At 32.2% G+C, this 25904-nt stretch overlaps 1 protein-coding gene across 11 annotated transcripts in view; it reads right to left on the bottom strand.

Moving 5' to 3' along the window:
• The window catches only part of Cad87A (Cadherin 87A), a 727969-nt gene that overhangs the window by 391487 nt on the left and 310578 nt on the right, over positions 1 to 25904 (bottom strand). For 9 of the 11 annotated variants that reach the window (XR_013008485.1, XM_076419263.1, XM_076419271.1 and 6 more), the window contains one exon: positions 3254 to 3277. The exons of the other annotated variants lie outside the window; for them this stretch is intronic. The gene's annotated coding sequence lies outside the window, so the exon portion shown is untranslated. The remainder of the gene's footprint in view (positions 1 to 3253; positions 3278 to 25904) is intronic. 11 annotated transcript variants of the gene reach the window in all.

The following is a 25904-nucleotide window of genomic DNA, read 5'->3' as shown; positions in this document are numbered from 1 at the left end:
AAATCCAAAGTGAAAATTTGGTATTCATATAATAATTTATAGTCTTTAGTACTTTAGTATCTTTTTACGTTTTTTGGTACGCCTTTTTCAGGTTACGTATCGTTTCTCAAATAATTGTGATATCGCAGGTAGCAGCCAAGTAGGTCTGTAAAATCCAACTTCTTCTGCCGGTTACCCTAAGATATTCCGTGTCTCAAACAGACCTTGAATATATATGTCAACATTATTATTGCTTTTCGTGGCAGCTGTTTCAATAAATGCTAACTGTAGTAGCTTGTATTTCTTTTTTTATTCCGTCTTGTTGGAAATGCTGTATATTTTGTTTTATAATTAGATCTGTTCCACCTCGAGCACATTTGCTGGGGTGTACTGCCCAGTATGCATCATAACCCTCATAAGTCTCCGATATGAGAGCTATATCTATGTTACTTGTTCTTAGAAGTTGTTCTAGTTTCCGGGCTCGCTGATTTAGCCCATTCGCGTTCCATGTTGTAATTCCTAAAAACGAATTACACATTTGTGTTTTTCTTTATTTTGTTTTGGGATTTTTCTGCCCGGTTTCTAACTGACTTGAGTTTCCATATACTGTTAAAAAAAGAACACAAAGAGTAGACACAAAATATTGAGCAATACAAGAAAAATCCTTTTTTCCCAATAAGTGTCCAATAAAAAAATTGACAATTGTTGTGTTGTATTACGCGTATAAATGTAAAAATATTTTCTTCGCCATAAGTCATATGTCTCATTTAATTTCCTAATTTACATTCAAATTAATATACGTTATAAGAACTAAAAACGCTGTTACGTTCTAGTTTGTCATACCATCCAATATAAAATTCCAGTGAACACATCACGACGTCGACCGTATTGCCTATTGCAGTTTGTAACTTGGTTTTAAAATTAGACCGTGTGAGTTAGACATATTGTGCTCTTTAAATAATCATAATTTATTAGAATTATTTCGGAGGAAACCGATAATCTGCGAAATGTCGAAATAATCATAATTTAATTTCAAATTATTATATATTAAAAATTTAATTTAATAATAATTTCGAAATGTCTCTCGGTAAATATACATGAAATGTTTGTGTTTTATGTCATTTATTTTTTTTAGAAACAAGCTTGTAAAATGATTTAATCATATCCTATTAATTAGTATAATAGATATGCTGGTAGACGTCGATATACAATGAAGAACGGTTTGGACAAGTGGGAAGCGTTGTCTAGAATAACTCATTCGGTTCGGATGAACTCTATAAAACACACAGAAGAAAATGACGAATGGTGGAACTGTGAACAAGTGATCGATATATTAGACATTAATAATTTAGTAATTGACTTGATCAGTGATTCTGATAGTGAATGTGACATTGGCAATTACCAAAACAGAATAATAACAGGGGAACAAACTAAAGATGAGCATATAATTAATATTGGAAAATGTGTGTAATTCTTCAGAACATAGATCAGCATTTGGTTGGAATGAGACCAAATGGATACTAAGAAGAACAATGGATACTAACTCTTTTACAGATGATATGGAAAATACATTTAGGGGAAAGTAGTGATTAAATATAAAGATATGGAAGAAATTGGTAGAATTTTTTAAGAAAAAAGTATACAGGTAGCAATAAAAAATAAGGAAATATATACTATATTAAAATTGCTTGACAAGGAAACGTGAGATGGAAACATGAAAACAATCACGTTATACTACTATATTAAGTACCTGTCTAAGAAGCAACAGTACTAATTAAAACATATTAGAACAGGATCAAAATCTATACATGACACAATATTTGAAGGTAAATATGGACGTACCTGTACAACACAAACTTTTTTTATCGTTCAATATTTAATTTCATATCCATATATTGGAAATTTATATCGGCAGAAGGTACACATTTTAATTTATAAAATAATTTCCATTAATCCGGCATCAAAAATTAATTAAAACAAAAGCGAAATAAACGAATATGTCCATGAATTTTATTTTGCATGGCGATCAGGCTGGGAAAAATATTTGAAAGTAGTAAAGCAAAATACACGGCAATTTTATTCGATGTTTACGTTCGCTACATATTACAACAAATTCAGGTACTTCAAATGTTATATTTCAATAGAAAAAAAGCGAAAAAACAATTTTGTCACAAAAACAAATTCCCTGAAATTGTTTTTCGAGTATAAATAAAAGTTAGGTATAAATATGATTGCGCAAACAAGATTTACTGTAGTTACATTTTGGTTTAATTTCTAACATATTCCATCAGCAATAAATTATTTTAAATAAAAGCTGGTTTAAAAAAGTGTACAATCAATATGGAAAAATTAGATATGGTATGTAATTTTAAAGATTTTTCTCGTTCGTACTAGAACCGAAGTAATTCGTTTGGACATATCTGTCGCACGAAAAGTGAACGAATTCGTAACAGCCCTTTGTGGTAAAATCGACCTTTTGGGTAGAAGACACAGCGAATAAGTGCGAGGAAAATATGGATCAAGATCTTAGAAAACCATCTAAAAAATCAGAAACTGACATTATCCGAGGCCAGAAAATCTGCGTCGTATTAGTTGACAAGTAGACACTCTTTCAAGCACCGGCTGTGAGTTGATGATGAAAGCTTTATAACGATAAATATAGGTGCATGCCATCTGCCAGCAGATGAATTGTTCACTAAAATAGTAAATATGTCTTGATCTTATAAGATTCCGAGTGCTGTGAAAATAGCTTTCATAGCATTAGTAGTCATAATAATTGATGCTTGCTGTTTCCAACGTTTTATAACTAAAGCGGCTAAAGTAGAACGTATTAAAGAAGCTCTTCATTACACTCATAACGATCTAACATGTGGCTAACATATAATCTAACATGTGGCTGAGCGATATCACAAAAAAATTATGATTCTGTTGGTTTATTCAAGATATATTTTACATCAATGCTCTCATAACGCAATATATTCTTCTGATGGCAAACCGTAGTAAACATTTATTATTATTGACATTTCTTGGTAGGTAAATATTATCAAAAACTGAGCAAATTTCTAAAGGCTTCACATATTTGAAACAATGGCTTGATTCTCTACACTCCTTAATTTTACAAGCTCTTTGACTATCCTAACTGCAGCTTGTTAAATAATAACAAATTGTGGAATGTCGAGGTTTTATATCCGATATAATAAGAGTTATTAGAGTCCTTTTACTAAAAGTCAAGTTTGTTATATAGGCAATCCAAGAAATAAATATATATACTTACACACTAAATCATGTAGTGTTAGATCTGTAACAAAATAAAATATTAGTAAATAAATTATGACAAATATCCACATATAAATTAAACATACAACAGGTTTTATTCTCTTCTCTATTTCGGCTGATTAATTGTGGCATAATTATATATGATTGAAACAGTAAGAACAGGAGTAATAGGAAAAAAACTGAGACAAACTTGGAAGCAATTTTGTAATAAATAACAATTTTTTTTGTAACCATTAGTATCTCTATTCACTATCTTGAAAGCTTAATTTCGAATTACCTCTGCTAGAAAAGCAAGTATAATTAAAGGAAATAATTTTAATATGTAAATATTCAAAAAAAATTACACACATCCATTGTACTTGTATTGTATCTGATGAGACCATGCAATGGATTATGCAATATCAGGAGAGCATTATGCAACATAACTGCTAAGAGATGTCCAAGGTTAACTACCTTGCATAAACTGCCCAAAAAAGATAAATACAAGGTAGTTCTGAGATCCCCAGCAAGAATATGTTCCTACCTGGTAATAAAAATCCAAGGTTTGTTTTTATGTTATCGGCAAACACAGTAACTTTAAGCTTATAACCTTTATACATTTTTTTAAACCCCAGTACCCTTTATAGCTCATTTGTTCCAGGTCTCATTATGCTTTGTTGTGAAATTACTGGTATACCACCTGCCTTGCTCGCGAAATGATTCAAATACAAAATATTATTATTTCTGTAAATGAACTAATAAATTAAGATGAGATGAAATGCACTGAACGTACCTTGCAAAACAACTTGGTACAAAAAATATGCGATTTATGATTACCTGATAAATATTTAAATAATTATATTTTGCTCAATTGGTGATTATATATATGAATACATTATAAATAAATAATCTATTGACCAAAAATGAGTAACACGAAATGATAAAGGAATTTGTTGTTTGTTGATTTTTTGGTCAGAAATCGTCTACAATTCTAGCTATTCAAGATGGTGATAACCCTGATGCAGTGTCTAAGAACTTCCTTCACTGTACTGATGCTGAACTTTGGTTGAAGACGATGGTGGCTGTAACATTGTAACAATTTCTGTACCATTTTCAGTCGCTTGAAACACAATTACATTTGCAATGCAATATTTAAGACAAATTTCGTTGTTATCCATTGCCAAAACCTCAGAACATACTGGTGATTAATTGATAAAATCAAGCACTCTAAACAAAATAGAAAGCAAATGTAAAAATAAAACTAAATGCATTGTAACGCAAATTCTTTCACAAAGTTTCATAATATTGGCTCAAAATCAATTCCTGATAGAAAATTTATGATCCATTTAGATAACGTTAAGTTAAAATAAACACTATGTTAAATTTGTTTTCAATGTTGGGCAAATTTCATCCATTTTTTTTGGAATGAAAATATGGAGAGAAATGTTATATCATGTTTATTGTTTTTAACGTTGTATACGTTAAAATATAATACCCAGTAGGCCTATCGACCATAAAAAGTACGAACAAACAACATATTCGAGTAAAAAATATTTCCAACCATCATTCCCAATCGAAATTGTGTTTTGTTGAGATAACCGATCATTATTTATACATTCAGAATTAATATTGGGCCGGGATCCTAACAAAAGAATAACGAAAAGCTGCCTTCTATGCATAAAAAATATCATTCATTGCTTATATCTCTGTTTTCCAAATTTTTATTTTAGAATGATATATTGCTAATGAAGTATTTGAGAAGTACAGTTGAAACAACATTCAAACTATTTAATTATTTTACATTATAATAATTCAGTAATTACATTATGAGGCTGTGATGCCAACAACTTTATAGAGGACATTTTAGAATTGTTTTGGCTTATTAACGAAATATGGAGTAATAATCAAAATTAGCATTATAATATAATTAATCTTTTTTTAATTATATATTTGAGTGAAGAAACAATAGATGGAATTCTAATTAAAATTGTAATGAAAATATAAAAATGTGGATTTAATTATTGGTAGCTTTATTTATGATTCATATAATCTCCTTGACATCACGTTAGACAAAAAGCAGATCAGATCAGACTCAAAATCAAAGAAATGTACTTGTTGGTCGGAAGATAGTCCCAACTTGACCTAAAATCAAAAAGATTGGTTCATCAGTCTATTATTAAACTTATTTGGACTTATGCAGTTCAAATATGAGGTTGTATTAAAACATTAAACCAACTAGTAACTCAAGGATGTCAAAACAAAGTTCTTTAATTAATTATTAATGCTTATCGTTACATAACCAACAAAGTACAAGATGACCTCTAATTCGAATGAATTAATGAGGTTATTATAAGATTTGACCTTAAAACCTGAAATAAGGTTACTAAATCATAGCAAAATCACATAAACTATTAAATTATTTAATCTGAACTTTAGCTTAATTGGCATAACTGTATTTGAATTTATAATAACTAGTTTAAAGCATATCAAATAAAACGTAATTTTTTAAAAATCTTGAATTTCAACATAATGGAGTCGATTCCTGGAGTACATTATCACTGCTTTAAAGGTTCGTGAAATGAGCTACCTCAACTATTATTAGCTCTTTGATGGAAATTCCAACTATATTATATGTAAATATATGGTTTTATTCTTTATTTGTAATATGATTTCAACAACAATGTGCATTAAGAGCAGTATTGGGGAACCATATTATTTATGTAATATGTAAGAAGGTAATAGGGTAAGAAGAACAATATATTAATTTATAAATAGTAAAATACTGTTGACTGTACTTATGTTACATTGTTTGATGTTTATGTCTCGATGTTTGTTCAAGTATGTTAGCAGAATACGAAAGAATAAGATTGTTAGCAAAATGTTAAATTCCTTTTCATTGAAGTTCCAATGAATAATAATTTTAAAACAGTCTTGTTTAACGATAAACAAAATCATTATTTTATCTAAAAAGTGTGCGGTAGCTAAATAGTTGATAAAGATTGACAGAAAAGATGCAATAAAAATATCTGGTGGTCATTAATCCATTATACTTTACAACCAAATTAAATAATTAAAATATAAAAATTTGTTTCAAAATGAAGTTATTTTATAAAGAAATTTTTCATTCGAATATTGTCAGCAAATGTTGAAATCTTTAAAATGAGAAATTGTGTACAACATGCTGAGCTAATGTAATAAGAGAAATAATGATTGTGTGTTGCTTGTTCTGGTGGATGAACAAAATTAATGAGGTTGCAAAGGGCAACAATGAAAAATTATGCATGGCTATATATAATATGGATAGTGTACAATTAAGTACCTAAAAATACATAAAGCAAAGAAGGTGTTGTAACCAAAACTATAACATTTACATTCAAATATTATAATTTTAAGTATATATTGAACAAATAATATTTTAATATACAGTTTTTTATTTTATAATCTTTAAGGCAATAATAATGTACAATTAGAATATAAATTATTAGATGTCTGATTAGATATCGTCTTTTGATGTATTTTAAAAATGTTTTATACTCAACAATGTCTCATGTCAGCTAGTATTTTGAAAAAATATTTTATAAAAATGTTATTGCCGGGTTGGTTTGCGCAGTGCTAAAGACCGCATGGTCCTCTTACTGTTGTGATAGTCACGGGTTCGATGCCTGCTGAGGCATGGTCGTAAATTTATGTTTGTGATTGTTTAACATTTGTAATTGTCCTTAGGCAAGAGTACAAAATCCGTGAAGGAAAATGATCTCAGTCACGCCAGTAGCCAGGTTGGGTAAAACCGGATGTCTTCTGGGATGATTTCTAAGTTGGTCACTCGCCAGGCGGTAAGCTTAATGCCGAGAACCGTGGTTCGGAGCCCACGTTAAACTGTAGGTCCAGGCCAGGTAAACACTCGTTGGTAAAAGGTAAAAGTGCGTCTAATCTGTTGTTTCAGGCGACAACCTTTTTGACTATCGACTAGTTCGACTGTGTGCGACGCTAATTAAAATACTTAATATTGAGGTTAATTCGGCAAATTTTAAAAAAACTCGTAGCTGCTGGTGTAGTATTTATGAGTGATATTAATTACTCCTCAAATGATTAACAAGTAAAACATGTGCCAAGGAAAATTATTATATTTTCAGAACAACACCTTAATTTTGTAATCTCGGGTAAACTAAAAACCTAATTTCAAAAATAAGCAATTTCGATCAAACAAATAAAGTAGTAGCTCGAAACTCGACAAACAAATTTAATAAATAAGTTTTAAAAACTCACAATACATTCTCCACCTCGAAAACAAACACGTTCACTTTATACTTAACAGGCCAACACTAATACTCTGGCGTGGGGGTATACTTCCAATAAAAATATATCTTTCGTGTTGACATTTAATTTGTCACTGACTGACGCTTGACGACTAATCGATATTTCTCACGAGCCCCTCTCATGAATTTATTATTTTTTTCTTTGTCAACAGCTGAAACTGATTAGTTTCTCTGACTAGGAATAAATTTTTCCGTATTAAGTAAACGAACATAAAAGAAAAGCTGTAATTGAAACGGTATATATGATTTATTTTGTGGAGGTTTCGCTAAGTTATAATTTATTTTCTATTTGAACAATCTGATGTCCGTAAAAATGTTTCGATTTACTTCCATTGTTAAAACAGTATTTCAACTTTTTAATTTAAGTTTTCTAATTATTGTTATATAAACAAGAACTTTTAACATTTTCTATGCTATAAGATATATTATTTCTATAAGAAAGGCGGGTTTTTATGTCTTTAATTTACGGTTTAACATGTATTTCGAAATATATTAAAGACCAGGCCTTTAATCGACATTAACAATGTTCTAATACGAAAACCGCATTATGTCTATTAGTGTTACGATTATTTTAGATTGATTTAATTGCTGAACTGGCAGAAATTGAACAAACCATTGCTACCATTGCAACCATGCTACAAATTTTTACACCTGATCACGTTGTAAGTTCTTCTGGTTCTTGGTGTATTATTTGATAATTCGTCCATATACATTCTTTAATTTACACATAAGAATCATAACTTTTCAGTTCCCGAAATTAATATCCAAATGTCGAAATCATTAAAGTTAATATATGTGAACATTCATCCAGTATCAGAACAATTAGCGATAACAACCAACCAGCAGATTCTTCGCCTTCACACTACAGGCCTATCAGCCTGGTTACTTCAATGTCCAAGATTGCTGAAAGAGCGATCCTGTTTGCACTCAACTGGTTCACTAAGTAGAATCATATCATACCAGACGAACAGCACGGGTTCAGAGCCAAATATTCATGTGCACATCAGACCACTAGATTGGCCGCAGAAATTACCGATGAAAAAAAACACAAGTCCTGCGCGGTCTTTTTAGACCTACAAAGATGTTCGACAAAGTTTGACACGACGGCCTAATACAAATAGACATAGAAGCAGATTTACCCGAAGACCTGATAAATTTACTGTGTTCGTGTCGGAGAGGTCCTTTCAAGTAAAGATCGGTAATATACTCTCCAGTCCTAAATCAGTGAAATCAGTAGTCCCTCAAGGTTCCCCATTAGCCCTAGCATTACTCAATATCTTCATGTCAGACATTGTCAGAAATACCGAAATTAATCAGAAAATTGACACACCAAAAATAAGACGGTTCATAGTCTCCTTATACCAGAAATTCCATGCAACCTTAGCTTTCTCCAAAAATGCGCCCAACAGATCGCTGTCAGAGACATTCCCAATCCGGTAACCCCGAAAATTATCCCCCTAAAAGCGCTTCTACAAGCCGCCTACGGTTCCCCTACACCAAATAAAGCGCCTTCATCGGATTGCCCCTCTTATAAATTGAGTTGACATCAGCAAGGAAACCTTTTCAGCTGGTGAAAAAGTGAAAAAAACAATAAAAAAAACAACGGTCTCTTCTTCTCCGGGCTCCCTCGAGCAGCTGTGTCGTTAACTGTAAATTGCCAATCACTCGAATAAATCATAAATAATCCCGTTGGGTTCTATCACTTCACCTCGTGCCCATCCTCTATTCTCACATATAGATACAATTTGCCACAACAAGTAACCGATTTGTTTAAAATATAAAAATAATAGATTCAATACCAAATATCACATTTAAAATGTATTTTAAAAGAACACATGTATTTACAATTTACTGAAATTGAATATGTTAAAATTCTTTTTATTTTTGTCGACAAGCTTTTTCGTCTAATTCATTTTGAAACTGTAAAAACAATATCCGGTAAAAATTTTTTATAAATGTTTAAAAAACAAATCTCATGGAAAACCAAATATGAAAATCGTATTTTCGGCTCGGTTAAATGGAAACCATTTTCCATTTTAAAAATCAAGTTCAGGAATCAACAAATTGATAAATAATGTGAGTTTAGTTGGATCTAAAATAATAAAATATATTTAAAACCTGATTTTTTATGTTATAACTCATACAATATATAACTACATAGAATGGTATTACATCTAAATAATTTATTTCTGCTTTTCACTATTCTGAACTCAGAGATTGATATAATAAATTAGGCCAATAGTTCAATGGATAGTATTTCAGTTGATACTGGAACTGGTTGTTCAATTAAATAGGCCCCTAAGGATAATTTTGTTAATATTATATCATTTTTTTTTTGATAGTGATTTCATACTATTCGAAGTAGGCTGAAACAAAATGGAAAGGGTGTCAATGTGAAACCATAAAGAATAGGGTATCTTGTACGTATTGTGTGTATTGTTTAAGTATCGTTACAAATAAAAAATAAGAGAAGAATACGGGTTTTTTAATTTTGTCTATTATTACTCCTTTGCTTCCGCAAAAAGAGGAATATGAAACCAAAATAAATGGCTGACGCATTCGGCTGCTTTCAACTAAGGAAAATTATGTGAAATAATCCGTATGTAATTGTCATAAGAACGTTCAAGATTGTATCAAAAACATAAAATATATTAATTATATGAGTTATTAAGGCTAATTGAGTACCATAATGATCACAAACAGAAATCATAACAGAGATAACACTAGAGAACTGATATCGGCATATTTGATAACTGTTGTGAGATATTAAAAGAATTTTGTGAAGATCGTTCAAAATCAGTTCAGATATTATGAACCAAGATATGTGACATATCGTGATAGTGATACATCCTTGGGTATCAGCGTGAGAAGCATAAGTGGCTCGTATTAGTTAGTGTAAGGAAAAACAAATAACACTCATTATAAGCAGTTATAACCCAAAAGTTCGGAAGAATCACATGATTTCCTGGTACTTCAGCATTACCAGCCACGCAATCAATTATGAATGGTGTGCGAAGAAGAAGTCTTAAGGCACTGCAATACAAACTAACATATTTCATGAAGAATCCTAGAAGGTTCAACATATTTTTTCAAGTTTGTAGCACTTTATTTAACACCATATCTGTTTTTAAAAAATGTCTTGCAGAAATGTATCCAATAATATGTAGAAAAGCAGTAGAGAGACATCTTCTCATCATTTTATATCTAACACCACTAATGAAATTATTGCAAAATGCTCAAAGAAGTTTTATTATTTTTAGTAGATGTTCAACTTCCAAACTTTCCATGTGTTCGATGCCATGATATTAAATTCCTCTATAGTTATTGCTATTCTACTGCAACTATAATTTAATTTGGGTTATTAATATGTTGGCAAACATGTACTGGATACTGGATAATCCATAAAAAATTCTATTATGTTTTATAATTTATTATATCGTCTTCAAAGTTAATAATAATACAGATATCGACATTATTTTTAGGTAAATTATTTCAATTCCTACACGTTTCAAAACTTATATGGACAAGTGAAATACATTGTACAACAATTAAACAAATTCCTATGCCGGTGCTCCCCTTTAAACCCACTCTCCAATCTAGTCACGTTTTCCCCTTCAGCTCTTAATTATCTTGTGTTACAAAACACAATTGTGCGAATAAAAAAGCGAACGAAAAAAGATAGGAAAATGGTGGTTTTCATTTCGTGTTTTTAACAACTTCGTTTATCACGGTCGTGAAATATAAATGGATTTTTATCACGCAATAATTATTTTCGTCGGTACAGCAAATCGGTTCAATCATTTAAACTTAAAAATGAATCGATTCGTTAAATAGTTCACCTGATCAAGCTGAAGTATAGATTTTATGTTACTATCAGCTATTTTTAAAGTCGTTAGTTAGGTTAATATTCTATTTATGTTTAGGTAATTACATAAAATGACACGAATAGAAATACAAAATTATCGAGATTTCTTTCAGGCCCTGTATCTACATCGTCTTTTATATTGTATGACGCGGTCTTCAATACAACTTTAGTCTATAAGTAACCATGTAAGTTACATATGTTTGTTACTGCCTTGACTAGCGCGGCTTTGTGTAAGCGCCATCTGTTTTAGGAGTGTTTAGTAGCTTTTTGTTTTAGTGGAGTTCGGGCAAAACCATTGCAGCTGAAGCTGTAAGGTTACAAAAGGTGAATTGATGCCATAAACTATTCCAAATAAGAAACAATCAAGCTTTGAGAGACGCCCCTAGTCCGTGGATTCCCGACGCATGCATGACAGTTCAAGGTGTAAGGCTGAAGTTGCCGTGAGTTAACACAGTCCATTGGAATTTGAATGAAAGCTTGCCGAATGAAGGCGTAGACTATTAGAATCTGGAGTCACCAATATTTGGAAAACTATTCCACAGAAGGGTGCCAATGAAATTTGTGTAGAAACAGTGTAGTTTCGAGATCTTCAAAGCAAAATGTGATGGACGAATGTATAGTCGATATCAAAAACAATAACAATAAACAATTTCAAGCTGTCCAGATAGAATAACGACCTGTCCTGACCTGACCGTCTGTAACACGGCCCTGACTATTCGATCATCTGTTTTAAAACTACCTAAATAATCATTTAATAAGAATTCGCTATTTATATTTCTATTTCTAATAAAAAAAAACAAATACTACTAATTGAAATTGAATTTATTGTTTATTATTAGAGCTTATGTTATTTGTTCTCAGAAATAGTTCTAGTTCCTCGATTCGGTGATTTAGCCTATTTGCGTTCCATGTTTTAATTCTTAAAAAACACAAACGTTGCAAAACAAAAATTAAGTAAATCTGTATAGCCGTTATCCAGTTTTAATGCTACTAAAGAACAGCAGTTCATATATATATATATATATATATATATATATATATATAGATACGGTGCATTGTCTTGGTGAAACAGTACTTACTCTTTTTCTTCAAATTTTTCAGCGATTTCGTCCTTCAAACGGTCCAATAACGATATGTAATAGTCGCTGTTGATGGTCCTTCTTTTTTCAAGGTAGTCAATGAAAATTATTCCACGTGCATCCCTAAATACAAACTCCATAACCTTGCCAGCCGACTGTTGCTTTTTCCCACGCTTTGGAGCGGGTTCATCCTGTGCAGTCCACTCGGATGACCGTCGATTGGACTTCTTGCACGGAGCTTTCTCAGACCCAAATATTCGTGAATGATATGATGTACACATTCAGTTGATATATTTAGAGTATCTGCTATTTCATTCAATTTCAAGTTACGGTCATTCAAAATTATTCTGTGAATTTTTTAAATGTGCTTTTATTATCGCTTTGTTTCCGTATGGTTGGTCAGGAGGTAATTGAATTTTATTTTGTGAGTAAATAAAAGGCGATGAAATAACAATCCAGTTCCATATAGGATTTGACTTAGAGAAAGTCGAAAAGCAGGCATCGATGGTTTTGGGAAACGAATAAATAATAACCAATTTTGGGATTTGTTAAAAGTACAATTTTAGAACAAAGTAAAAATAACTTTTTATATATTGGCAAATATTCTCCCAATCAACAGAGCATTTTATGTGTGATATTCATGTCTTTTATTTTTGATATATATATTTTAAAGCCTCGTTTTAGCAATTAGGGGTTTATCTGGAGTGGACCTACATGGGCGCCAAACCACGGTCCTCGGCATTAAGCCTACTGACTGGCGAGTGACCAACTGAGAAATCATCCCAGAAGAAATCCGGTATTACCCAGCCTGGTTACTGGTGTAACTGGGATCATTTTCCTCGTCGGATTTTGCACTCTTGCCTAGGAAAATCACAAATATTAAACAATCACAAACATAAATTCACGACCATGCCCCAGCAGGATTCGAACCCGACTAATTGCGACTATCGCAATAGTAGTTGTTCCATGTTTTAATTCTTAAAAAACACAAACGTTGCAAAACAAAAATTAAGTAAATCTGTATAGCCGTTATCTAGTTTTAATGCTACTAAAGAACAGCAATTCATAGTCGCTGTTGATGGTCCTTCCTTTTTCAAGGTAGTCAATGAAAATTATTTCACGTGCATCCCAAAATACAAACTCCATAATCTTACCAGCCGACTGTTGCTTTTTCCCATGCTTTGGAGCGGGTTCATCGTGTGCAGTCCACTCGGATGACCGTCGATTGGACTTCTTGCACGGAGCTTTCTCAGACCCAAATATTCGTGAATGATATGATGTACACGTTCAGTTGATATATTTAGAGTATCTGCTATTTCATTCAATTTCAAATTACGGTCATTCAAAATCATTCTGTGAATTTTTTAAATGTTTTCATCCGCAACAACCTTTTTTTGGCGTCTACTGCATTCACCGTCTTCGGTGCTCATTTACCATGTCTAAACTTAGCATACTCCATCATGGTTGATTTTCCTGGGGCAGTGTCCGGAAACTCGGTATCAAGCCCAGTTTTTGCTTCAACTGTATTGTTTCCCTTCAAAAAGCAATATTATATCAACACGCGATATTCCTTTTTATCCATTTTTTTTTCACAATAACAAAAGTTGCTGTTGTTGTTGTTCACTCAAAATGCTAAAATTTACAAACTAATGATCCGACAGCTGTTAAATCTATACACGCATGCTTTGAGTGTTAGGGCTAACTAAAAAACATATGGATTTAATTCTAGTAGTACCATCTATGTGTCAGGCCGGGGACTTTTCAAATGACCTGTTATTTACAGAATATAAACTATTATGATTCACCCTGTACTCATGCAATAACATTGCGGAGTAAAAAGGAAAAGAAAAGTTTGTTTTTTTTGCAGAAAATAACTAATATATATATATAAAATAAAATTAAATGAAAACATTTATTTTTGGAGTTTCCTATGTGTTATTTCAATAATTTACATTCAGTAAGGAACAAAACATAATTGAGAAATGAAATTTGGCGATACAGGCGCGTGATGGAGGTATTGCTTTATCAGTTTTTTGAAGGAATTCCTCCTTCGAAGGGACCCGTACTAAATTATCAGTCCCTTTTTCCCTCAACGGGGAAATGAAATTTTAGTTTCAGCACTGGATAAACTGACATTGGAAGCCGATTATCGAACGGGCAAATATAAAATAAAATTCCGTTTTGTTACGTGGGACCGATTGATTTTGTGTTTTGTGCCGATGCAGGTGCTTTTATTATCGCTTTGTTTCCGTATGGTTGGTCAGGAGGTAATTGAATTTTATTTTGTGAGTAAATAAAAGGCGATGAAATAACAATCGAGTTCCATATAGGATTTGACTTAGAGAAAGTCGAAAAGCAGGCATCGATGGTTTTGGGAAACGAATAAATAATAACCAATTTTGGGATTTGTTAAAAGTACAATTTTAGAACAAAGTAAAAATAACTTTTTATATATTGGCAAATATTCTCCCAATCAACAGAGCATTTTATGTGTGATATTCATATCTTTTATTTTTGATATATATATTTTAAAGCCTCGTTTTAGCAATTAGGGGTTTATCTGGACTGGACCTACATGGGCGCCAAACCACGGTCCTTAGAACTCATCCCAGAAGAAATCCGGTATTACTCAGCCTGGTTACTGGTGTAACTGGGATCATTTTCCTCGTCGGATTTTGCACTCTTGCCTAGGAAAATCACAAATATTAAACAATCACAAACATAAATTCACGACCATGCCCCAGCAGGATTCGAACCCGACTAATTGCGACTATCGCAATAGTAGTTGGACCGTCCTGTCGCTTTTACCACTGCACCACCAAGCTGGTATTCATATCTTAGGTGTATGCTTAACATTATAAACAACTATTGAACAACCTAAATTAACTGTATTCGATAGTTTTGATATTTCTCTGTATAAAATAACAGTTTTACATTTAGTATTATTAAGGTTATTTAGTATTATAATTTATCCAATCAAATGACCAATTCACCTCATCAAAACGTACAATGTTTGCCGCTTGTGTGTGTTGTATGTTTTGAAGAATTTTGTAGACATTTGACATTTGTCCAGTAACAAATTGAATTTTATAGACTGAGTCGGTCGCATGTCTAGACGCATCAAAGGGCATTAAATGAGAATGAAAAATCCACTCCGAGTTTACATTTGTATGTAATGCAAATTGTATTTGGTAGTATATTCGACGCCATCTATGATGTGCATTGGCTATCTTTAGTAAAGTGCTTCAACAGATTTTAAGCGATAATTTCTGTCCACGTAAGACAATTTGAGTGAGACAAGATCTTGACAGTTATTACGAAATATTACAGAAATGCAAAAATATAATATTATACTTTAAAATAAAAGCAAAGTTGATTATTATCCAAGTATCAAAATTGCTATTTCCTTTGTAGGTTCAAATAAATGTTAACTTAAACTTAAAAATAAAACTTAAAATTTAAACTATCCTATTATTTTATTTCCTTTACGTTCTCGATTAATAAGTGTTGTAATGTAAGATAAACCTCCTATATACTCCTACATTTAGAAACTTATAATGATGCTACTCTGTCATATTCCAAATGTTGGTTTTAGTGTCAAATATTTAAAAGTGCCGATTTCGATTTCAACAAGAAAGAACAGTTTGGATGACCAAAAGAGTTTTAAGACAATAAATTACAAGATTTGTTGGGCCAGGAAAACCCCAGCTAATTTTTCAAAGAGCTTTTAGCCAATTTTTTCTAGATATTTATATGCCATGAGAAAGATCAAAAAGGGTCTAAAAAGAAGAGTTTTCTGTCGCGTATTGTGACTAGCAATGCAAAATTAATTTATTATAACAATCCCAACTGCGAAAATTAATGGGTTAGAAAAGGAGCCATCCAGGTCAATACCGAGTGTTTTTTTTGTGTTTATTGTGAGATATTTAGAGGCTAAATTACAAACTATTAAAACCGAATGAGACTGCAGATATATACGGACGTCAATTGACCAAACCAAAGGGCGAATTCTTGCAAAAGAGACCAAAAATAGCAAGTAACGGATCTAAACTTATCTTCTCGTATGGCAATGTATGGCTACAAGTTGCAAGAGTTGTGTCGCACCCAATATATTCGCACCACTGTTTCAGTTCAGATATATGGCTTGGCTGACACATTGGCTTCGAAATGCTGGATCGATGATTACTTAAAAACCAACATCTTCCTTTCGATATGATATCACCATGTAGCTTAACTTGTGGTAAGGAATTAGTTGTGGAAAATGATAGAAAATATTTCGATTCATGTGTATATGTCTATAAAATATTATACTCATAAATGTATATTAAGGAAAAAACATGTTAGAATGAATACAATGTGGAATACATCAATAATTACGAACATATTATTAAAATAATATAAAAAATAGTATAACAGATATATAGAGAAAATAAAAACAGATAAGTACATATATTCTTTACTTTATTCAGAATATATTCTATTTTATTACGATAATACATCTTTAGACATAATGTTTCTATATTATTTTGTTGTTTTTTCTATTTACTTGTATATGTTCAACGTTATGCTAATAATTCTAGATAATTTTATATTATTAGCAGTTATTGCCTCGTTTCTTTAATATGAAACAGTTAGGATAAAAAAAATTTAGTTTAACGATGATTGAATTCGTTTGATGTTGAAACAGCTAAATGTAGAGAAAACTGAACACAAGGGTGGAAAACTTTTCGAAACTATGTAGTTCTCGTTACTACTACAAACATCCAGCGAGTCTATCATGAAGTTAGCCTCAAAGCTTTCGCAGACATGGCGTGCACTGTATATATATAATTAAACATCTGACATAAATAGACAGCCGTTTCGTTTGGATCCGCCGAAAACTAATTACTCTCGTCAAGCATCATTTGACGTCGCGATGTCGGTAAACGAACGCCAGTAAACTTCTTTCCGTTTATTTCGCGGGTCGTTCCACGATACGCAAACAAATGCCGATCAACTCAAACACTATCGGTTGGCAATTTAATTCGCAAATCGGTCCAGATTTCGATACGGATTTATTTTATTAGCGATTCGGAACGAAATTTGTATTTAATTAAAACTTTTTGATTCAATTGGGTGATACCTTTAAATGTTATTTATATATAGCCAATATAGTTTAAAATCAAAGTCAAATACTATACTAATTATCAACTTTTACCCATGTTGAATAGAACCATTTAAGCTTTTTTTTAACATAAGAAAGATATGTAAGGTACAACCAATTCGATATTCATATATGATATGTAATATAAGCCTATAAGTTAATTTTAAAAGATTTACAATAGATTGTGTTATTGTATATTAATTATGTTGGGTACATTTGTAACCAAATTCATGTGATGCCTCAGTGACAGGCTCAGTAAGAGTTTCAGTATGCGTTATTTCATTGAAGTGTGCAAGAAAAATGTTCTCAATGCGCTGAAAGTATTTGAACTTGTACCGAAATCACATTTGCGGAAAGTTTTACTTTTTACTTAGTTTGATGAAAAAGGTGGCTGAATGTCATCGCATGCTTATGAAGCTTATCTCAACCATTCTCCAACGATTTCAACATGTGAATATTGATTTAGACTTTTAAAAGTGGCGATTTTGACACCTAAGATAAAGATCGTTCTGAAGAGCTAAAAAAATGGTAAGACCATGATTTGAAGGCATTACTCGGTAAAACCATCAATGGACATCGTTATCGAGTACTATTAGTTTATTATTATTATTATTGCAAAACTGACGAAAACATACTCGGAAACACTAAAATGGGAAGTGCTAACTCAACCGCCATATTCTACAGGGCTTGCTTCTTCTAATTTCTAATTAATCCACCCAATGAGTCGTGAACTGTCTAATCAATGCCTAATTTCTTATGAAGAAACCAAAAAATTGGTCAATTTAGTGGATAGCCTCACAAGATACATGGCTCTTTTGAAATAGAATCCGTAAATTGCCTGAATCATGGGAAAAAGTCGCAGCTATCGATGGACCATACTTAAAAAAAATACATTCTACCGACATTTTATAATAAAAACTTTTTCACAAACTAATATATAGACCTAATATATGTATACATAAATTAGAATACAAATAAAACATTAAATAGACAAAAGACAATCAATAGAGTAATCATATGCCCTTTTATTAAACCTCTTGCCTTCCCTAAAAATAGAAAAATTTGATGTAGGTATAAAAATAGTTGTACATTAGAATAGGAAACAAAATCATTATCAAGTAAAGATAAATTCTCATTTAAATCGCCATGCCATAACTTATATAGATGACGATGAATACGTTCTACAGTGGAAAATATTATCTGAAAAATTTTTTCTCTCGAGAAAACCACATGAATTAGAAAAATAAGTTGCAATGTCGAAATTTGGTCAGAATGGGACCAATACACTCAACGGTCACTCATGGCTAGATTATAATTAAAATAGTGTTATGACAACAACATTTGATGGAAAATATTTATTTTTTGGAATGACAATTGATTAGGTTTTATTAGTCATAATATTTATTAATAATTCATTGCAGACATATTGTACTTCGTGCTAGAAAGAGGAATGGTTAATAACACCTCCGGTTTGGCTGAACTCGATAAGACGTATTGAAGAAAAAATGATGGAATTGTGAACGAATGTTAGAGAGATTGGAAATTAACAGTTTACTTATCCACTTGAGTAAAACTTTCTGAATATGATTAAATGCTGCCAATTTCGCAGACAGGGCGATGAGAATGGAAACAAGTAAAAGTGAGTATATAATTAATATATGATAACTGTAGGAAATCTTATCGTAGAGTATAAAGGATGTGCACAGATATGTGTGTAATTGTTCAGAATATACATGAGCATTTGGTTAAAATGTATCAAGAGAGAAAGAATAGTAACTGTTTTGCAGATCAGGCAAATACATTAACGAGAATCGAATAATTAAATCTAGTTTTAGCAAGAAAGGTGTATAAATGTATTAACAGAACATACGAAGGGGAAATAGAGTGATATCAAAATGTCTTTACAATTAGGACTCCAGGGGATACAAGAACAAACGCGCCTAGAACTCCAACTTATAGGTGGTGTGGAAAAGGGTTCAATGTAAATAACAGGTCAATTGAAAAGTCCCCGGCCTACCATAGTAAAACATTTTTTTGTCAAATTTTTTTTTCAACATAATTCCCTTCAACAGTGATACACTGATTATAGCGACCCTCTAACTTTTGACAGGAAATAGTCGCTGGGGGTCAGATCCGGAGAATACGGTGGATGAGGAAGCAATGACAAGCCCAATTCATGGATTTTTGTCATCGTTTTCATCGACTTGTGACACGGTGCATTGTCTTGGTGAAGCAGCACTTTCTTTTTCCTCAAGTGCGACCATTTTTCGCCGATTTCGTGCTTCAAACGGTCCTATAACGCTATGTAATAGTCGCTGTTAATAGTCGTTGTCCTTCCTTTTTCAAGGTAGTCAATGAAAATTATTCCATGCGCATCGCAAAATACAGACGCCATAACCTTGCCAGCCGACCGTTGCGTTTTCCCACGCTTTGGAGCGAGTTCATCGTATGCAGTCTATTCGAATCACAGTCGATTAGACTTCGGAGTGAAATAATGGAGCCATGTTTCATACATTTTCACATATCGATGCAATAACTCTGATTTATCAAATCTCTGATCTTCAAACACTACTCCGAATGATCAACTCATTGTTGTTTTTGGTCAAAAGGGAGCTCGCGCGGCATCCACTTGTTACGGTCATTCAAAATTATTTTGGGGATTTTTTAAATGTTTTCGTCGGTAACAACCTCTTTTGGGTGTCCACTGCGTTCAACGTCTTCGGTGTTCAATTCATCACGTCTAAACTTAGCATACCAATCCTTGATGGTTGATTTTCCTGGGGCACAGACCGGAAACTCGGAATCAAGCCAAGTTTTTGCTTCAACTGTATTTTTTCCTTTCAAAAAGCAATATTATAGCAACACGCGAAATTCCTTTCTATCCTTTTTTTCACAATTACAAAAGTTGCTTCACTCAAAATGCTATAATTCACAAACTAATGATCCGACAGCTGTCGCATTTATACACGCATCTTTTGAGGTTTATGGCTAACTAAAACACTTATGGATTTAATTCTAGTAGCGCCATCTATGTGTCAGGCCAGGGACTTTCAACTGGCATATATCTGTCAGAGTGACATTTTCATGGAGACCGCCACTATAAAAATCGACCTATATATAGAATACATAAATTAAATATTATACTATATTGATATATTATTCATCCGGCTCGATCTTTGGAGATATTTACTGATTTAGCTGTTTCATGAGTTATAGTGTGTGTTCCTTTTCTAGTGATATATTAAATAACTAAAATAAAGTTGCTAACACATAGTATCTTCTGTGTGTATATAACTGAACAATAAAAATTTTGATATAAAGAAATATCACAGCAAAATCATATCTTATAGTATTTGTTTTTCTGTCGAAATACATTATTTAAGCCAATCTTCAGGCAAGACATTGCTTGCCGAGTGCGATAGCATAATTATAAAAAAGACGAATAGATAATAATGAACCATTCCATAATTCAAAAAGTATATTGAGCAATTTTTGTAAGCAATTGAGAAGAAAATTACAAAGCAAATTCTACATCCAACTTTATTAATTAATTAAAATCATCATTCTCAGGTACGCAATTTTTTTGCCGTAGACGACGAATTTAATTCGAAATTTCGGACGAAGATTTCGATACGATTTGATTCAATTAGAATCGGAACGTAATGAGAAGATGCACAATTTAATTTTAATTAAATTGGACGATGCCGATGGGACAGGGGGCGAGCTTCCTCCGCCCCTCCAAAATAATTGATAACCGAATCAAAATAACTTTTCCGGCTTTCTAATTGCTAATGTACGAAATTAAAAAAGTTTCCGCGAGGCCGGGGTCTGTTTCGACGCAGGGACGCGACGGGAGATCCTTATGCCGCCATTGAGAGGAGCAGGGAGGGTATTATACTAAAAACCCTTGTACATAAAATTTCTTAACAAGCTTAAAGATTTTATATAAGCGAAGTTTTCTTCGGCGGATTCAGTTATAAAACCCCGATTATATATTGGGCAGTAAATTTTTTCTTTCGGATACGAATAGATGAAGTATAAAACGCGAAGCTATAAAAAACGGTATAAAATATCGCGGAATTTTAATTAAAATACGGGAAAAAAAATTGAAGTAAAATTGGTTTCCCATTTGTTCTTTTGTTAAGAAAACACGGTATATTTTCGAAATTACCATTATCATTAATATTCAAGCAGAATATTAGCTCAACTTGTTCGCTTTTATATTTTTCATATATTTATTACATTAAGGAAAAACATTTAGGATGTAAATCATAATATTATGTTATTACTAATTTTTCTTAGTTGATTTTAGAACATCAAAGTTTTTTCTCTTCTCTGTTCTGCGCCATCGAAAAATTTTTCAGAACAATAAGCCACTGTGTTGTCCATATAACAGGTCAATTGAAACGTCCCCGGTCTACCATAGTAAAACACATTTTTTTTGACTTGTGGCACGGTGCATTGATTTGGTGAAGCAGCACTTTTTTTTTCTTCAAATGCGGTCGTTTTTCGGCGATTTCGTCCTTAAAACGGTTCAATGACGCTATGTAATAGTCGCTGTTGGTCCTTCCTTTTTCAAGATAATCAATGAAAATTATTCCATGCGCATCCGAAAATACAGACGCCATAACCTTACCCGCTGACTATTGCGTTTTCCCACGCTTTTGAGCGCGGGTTCATCATGTGCAGTCCACTCGGATGACTGTCAATTGGACTTCAGAGTGAAATGATGGAGCCATGTTTCATCCATTGTCAGATATCGACGCAAAAACTTGGGTTCATTACGCTTAATCCTCTTCAAACATTGCTCCAATTAATCAACTCGTAGTTTTTGGTCAAAAGTGAGCTCGCGCAGCACCCACTTGGCACAGAGCTTTCTAATATCCCAATATTCGTGAATGATATGATGTACGCGTTCAGTTGATAATTTTAGAGTGTCTGCTATTTATTTCAATTCCAATATAAGATCATTCAAAATCATTTTGTGGATTTATTTAATGTTTTTGTCGGTAACAACCCCTTTTGGGCGTCCACTGCGTTCACCTCCTTCGGTGCTCATTTCACAACATCTAAACTTAGCAGACTAATCCTTGATGGTTGATTTAACTGGGTCTACTGGGTCAGTGTCCGGAAAATCGGCATCAAGCCAAGTTTTTGCTCAACTGTCTTTTTTCCCTTCAAAAAGCATAATTTTATCAACACGCGAAATTCCTTATCCATTTTTTTCACAATAATAAAATTTGCTTCACTCAGAATGCTATAACTCACAAACTAAGGATCGGACAGCTGTTAAATTTATACAAGTTATATATCTTTTGAGGATTATAGCTAACTAAAAGACATATGGATTTAATTCTAGTAGTACTATCTGTGTATCAGGCCGAGGACTTTTGAATTGACCTGTTACTAAATTGTTTGTTATTGTATTTTCACGAGAAAGCTTCAATCTGTGGGCGCTTCTCTTGAGCCTCACTTGCTGGTATTCCATTTAAAGCCAATGTATAGGTTTTTGTGTTGCGGAAGTCTCTTCTGATAGCTTTTGCTATAGCTCCTGCTTATTGCTTTATTGTTTGCATACTGAGATACATTTACATATACTTGCTGTCCATGCCTTGAGTATGAATCTTGAACATGTTCCTTAATGTCCATCAGGCCAGATTTTGTCAAAGGCAAGATTTATGTTAAAAAAAGACAGCAGAGGAGTACCAATGAACATAAAATTTCAGGATTATTAATCAGTCTACTGGCTATCATAGAATCCTAATCATAGTCATAAATTCATTTGTTTAAAAAATCAACAAAGGATTGAGTACCATGGTATAGAGAATAAAATAAATGATGAATCAGAATAGCAGAGTTAGAAGGATAAGTAAAAATCATACGACCAAATTGTCTAACGCACAGATAAACATATTATCCAAATTCAAATCTCATTCATATGACAATTAAATAACAATTAAATTTCCATTAAAAATATCGGGCTATAATCAGGAGGAAAAAGTCATGGGATCTTATTAGATGTACTATAAAATTACAATAAGCAGGCGACTAATAACGTGTAAGAGCTGCATAAATTTCAACTGCAGACTTGTGATGGACAAATATTGTAAAATATTTGGAGTGCAGTAAATAATATTTAGTGCATGTATGCATGCGTTAATAACAATTTTAAATGTATTTGAGATAAATACTGATGTGGGTATCCAAATTCAAGTTTTTTATATTTTAAAGTCTTCTTTTTACCAACGAGGGTTGATGTGGATTGGACCTACAGTTTAACATGGGCTCCCAACCACGGTCCTCAGCATCAAGCCTACCGACTGGCGAGTGACCAACTTAGAAATCATCCCAGAAGACATCTGGTCTTACCCAGTCTGATTACTGACCTGATTGGGATCATTTTACTTGTCGGATTTTGCACCCTTGCCTAAAGACGATCACAGTGATGGTTAAGATTTATAATGGCCAAATATTTAATATATTTTTCCACAAAAGAATAATTTTAAGCAAAAGCATACTATTTGTTTATCATTTACGATTACGGAACTCAAACTTTCATAACAATACAAAAAATAGAAACTCGGGTATTTTAAATAAAAAAAGAGCAGAAATATACCAACAGATATATACGTAATCCAATAAAATGTATACATTGAAAACCTAAGTGTATAGAAGCCCAAAATAATTAAATTACGCATTAATACCATGCCTTATTTAGAATACGATATTAAATTATTCATGACAAAGATGCAAATTGTTCCCGCGAAATAGCTCAAAATCTTAAGCATTCCTCTTTACATTAATACTGATTAAAGCATTAGGAATTTCCCTAAGACGATATATATTCCAACACTTTGTTGATCCAAGACAAGCTCGATATTAAAATTCCATATATCAATAACCTTTTGAACGAAACTCAAAGCTTTGTAGGATGCGCATATAACACAAGAAATTCCAAACTTATCCGATATAAACTGGAACAAAACGACTGTACGTTTAACATGAAACGAAAACAATACTCTAGGAGTACTTAAAGGAAATGTATGTATTATTATACAGTTTGTTTTATGCGACAGAATTTCAAAAGCTTTCACTATTGATTTTTTATTTATTTGTTTAATAACAACAATCTTTTTAGTTAAAAGTGGGTTTATAGTAACTGATTATATTATTATAAGAAATATACAAGTTTTGTATGTACTTATACAAGAACATTTAGGACAATATTGAGGACTGTTAGTCATCAATAAATATAAGAAACACCTTCACTACGGAAGAGATATGTGTTACATGAGTAAATATTATATGCCAAAGTAACTTCATAATTGTAATAGTATCCCATTGCTTTTAAACATAACATCATTCTAGTTTTTATTTTATTTTTCCTTGGAATTTCTATTTTAACCTCTCATTTTCTTTGGTAATATTATATACCGAGAACATAGACGGGTTTATATTTCTAGATAATAAAAATGAATCAAGTTGAAATAACTTCATACCGTTTGGAAATATGAGTGCACGAGGAATGTATTATTTGTAATGGCTATACGACCTTACCATTGTTCGTATTTTATAATGTCACAGTGGTTATCTTTCAATAGAAATAATATTATTGTAGTTTTACTGGTGTAATCCGAGAACTCTATGAACGTATTATTTAATATAACATTTGTGGGGATATTACTTAAAATGAGCTATCATAATTGTAATGTGGCACATAACAGCGGCAACATTTAGAGCTCATCACCATTTTTCTTCAACAGGGAACAATTGACATTTTATTAACAGCTTATACCGAGTATTTAAATTAAATATTATGATTTTTAAAGACATTTTATATCTAACTGGATAAATTATATCAACAAGTGGTTGAAATAATCCAGAGGAAATGCAAGATACTTGTAAATGTAGCGTTTCTATCAACATTTATAGATCAAAATACGAAGCCTGAAGCAGCTAATGGAAAAAATACAACAAAGTTGTTGTTAGTTATCAGCTCGAAAGTCCATTTCCATCCTATTTCTGACTTAGTATACTCTGAAAAAGCCGATCCAGTTTGATCGGTTCTGGTGGGACTAGCCTTGAGAAATAATCAGTGTTTTTTTTACAGCAAAGAAAAAGATAAAGATATAGTGGATTGAGGTTTTGCAGTACTTTTTTCTGTAATTCCGGACATCACAACACTGTAATTGATATGTGCATATGTAATAGACTCCACTGTTTAATAGAGAAAATATGTTAATTACTTATGATTTGTGCATAGTTTT

This window comes from Rhynchophorus ferrugineus, unplaced genomic scaffold (assembly GCF_030347505.1).
Source record: "Rhynchophorus ferrugineus isolate W39M unplaced genomic scaffold, kcgeb_rfMv2 rfM1, whole genome shotgun sequence".
Lineage (NCBI taxonomy): Eukaryota > Metazoa > Arthropoda > Insecta > Coleoptera > Curculionidae > Rhynchophorus > Rhynchophorus ferrugineus.
This window is presented reverse-complemented; position numbering and strand designations above follow the sequence as displayed.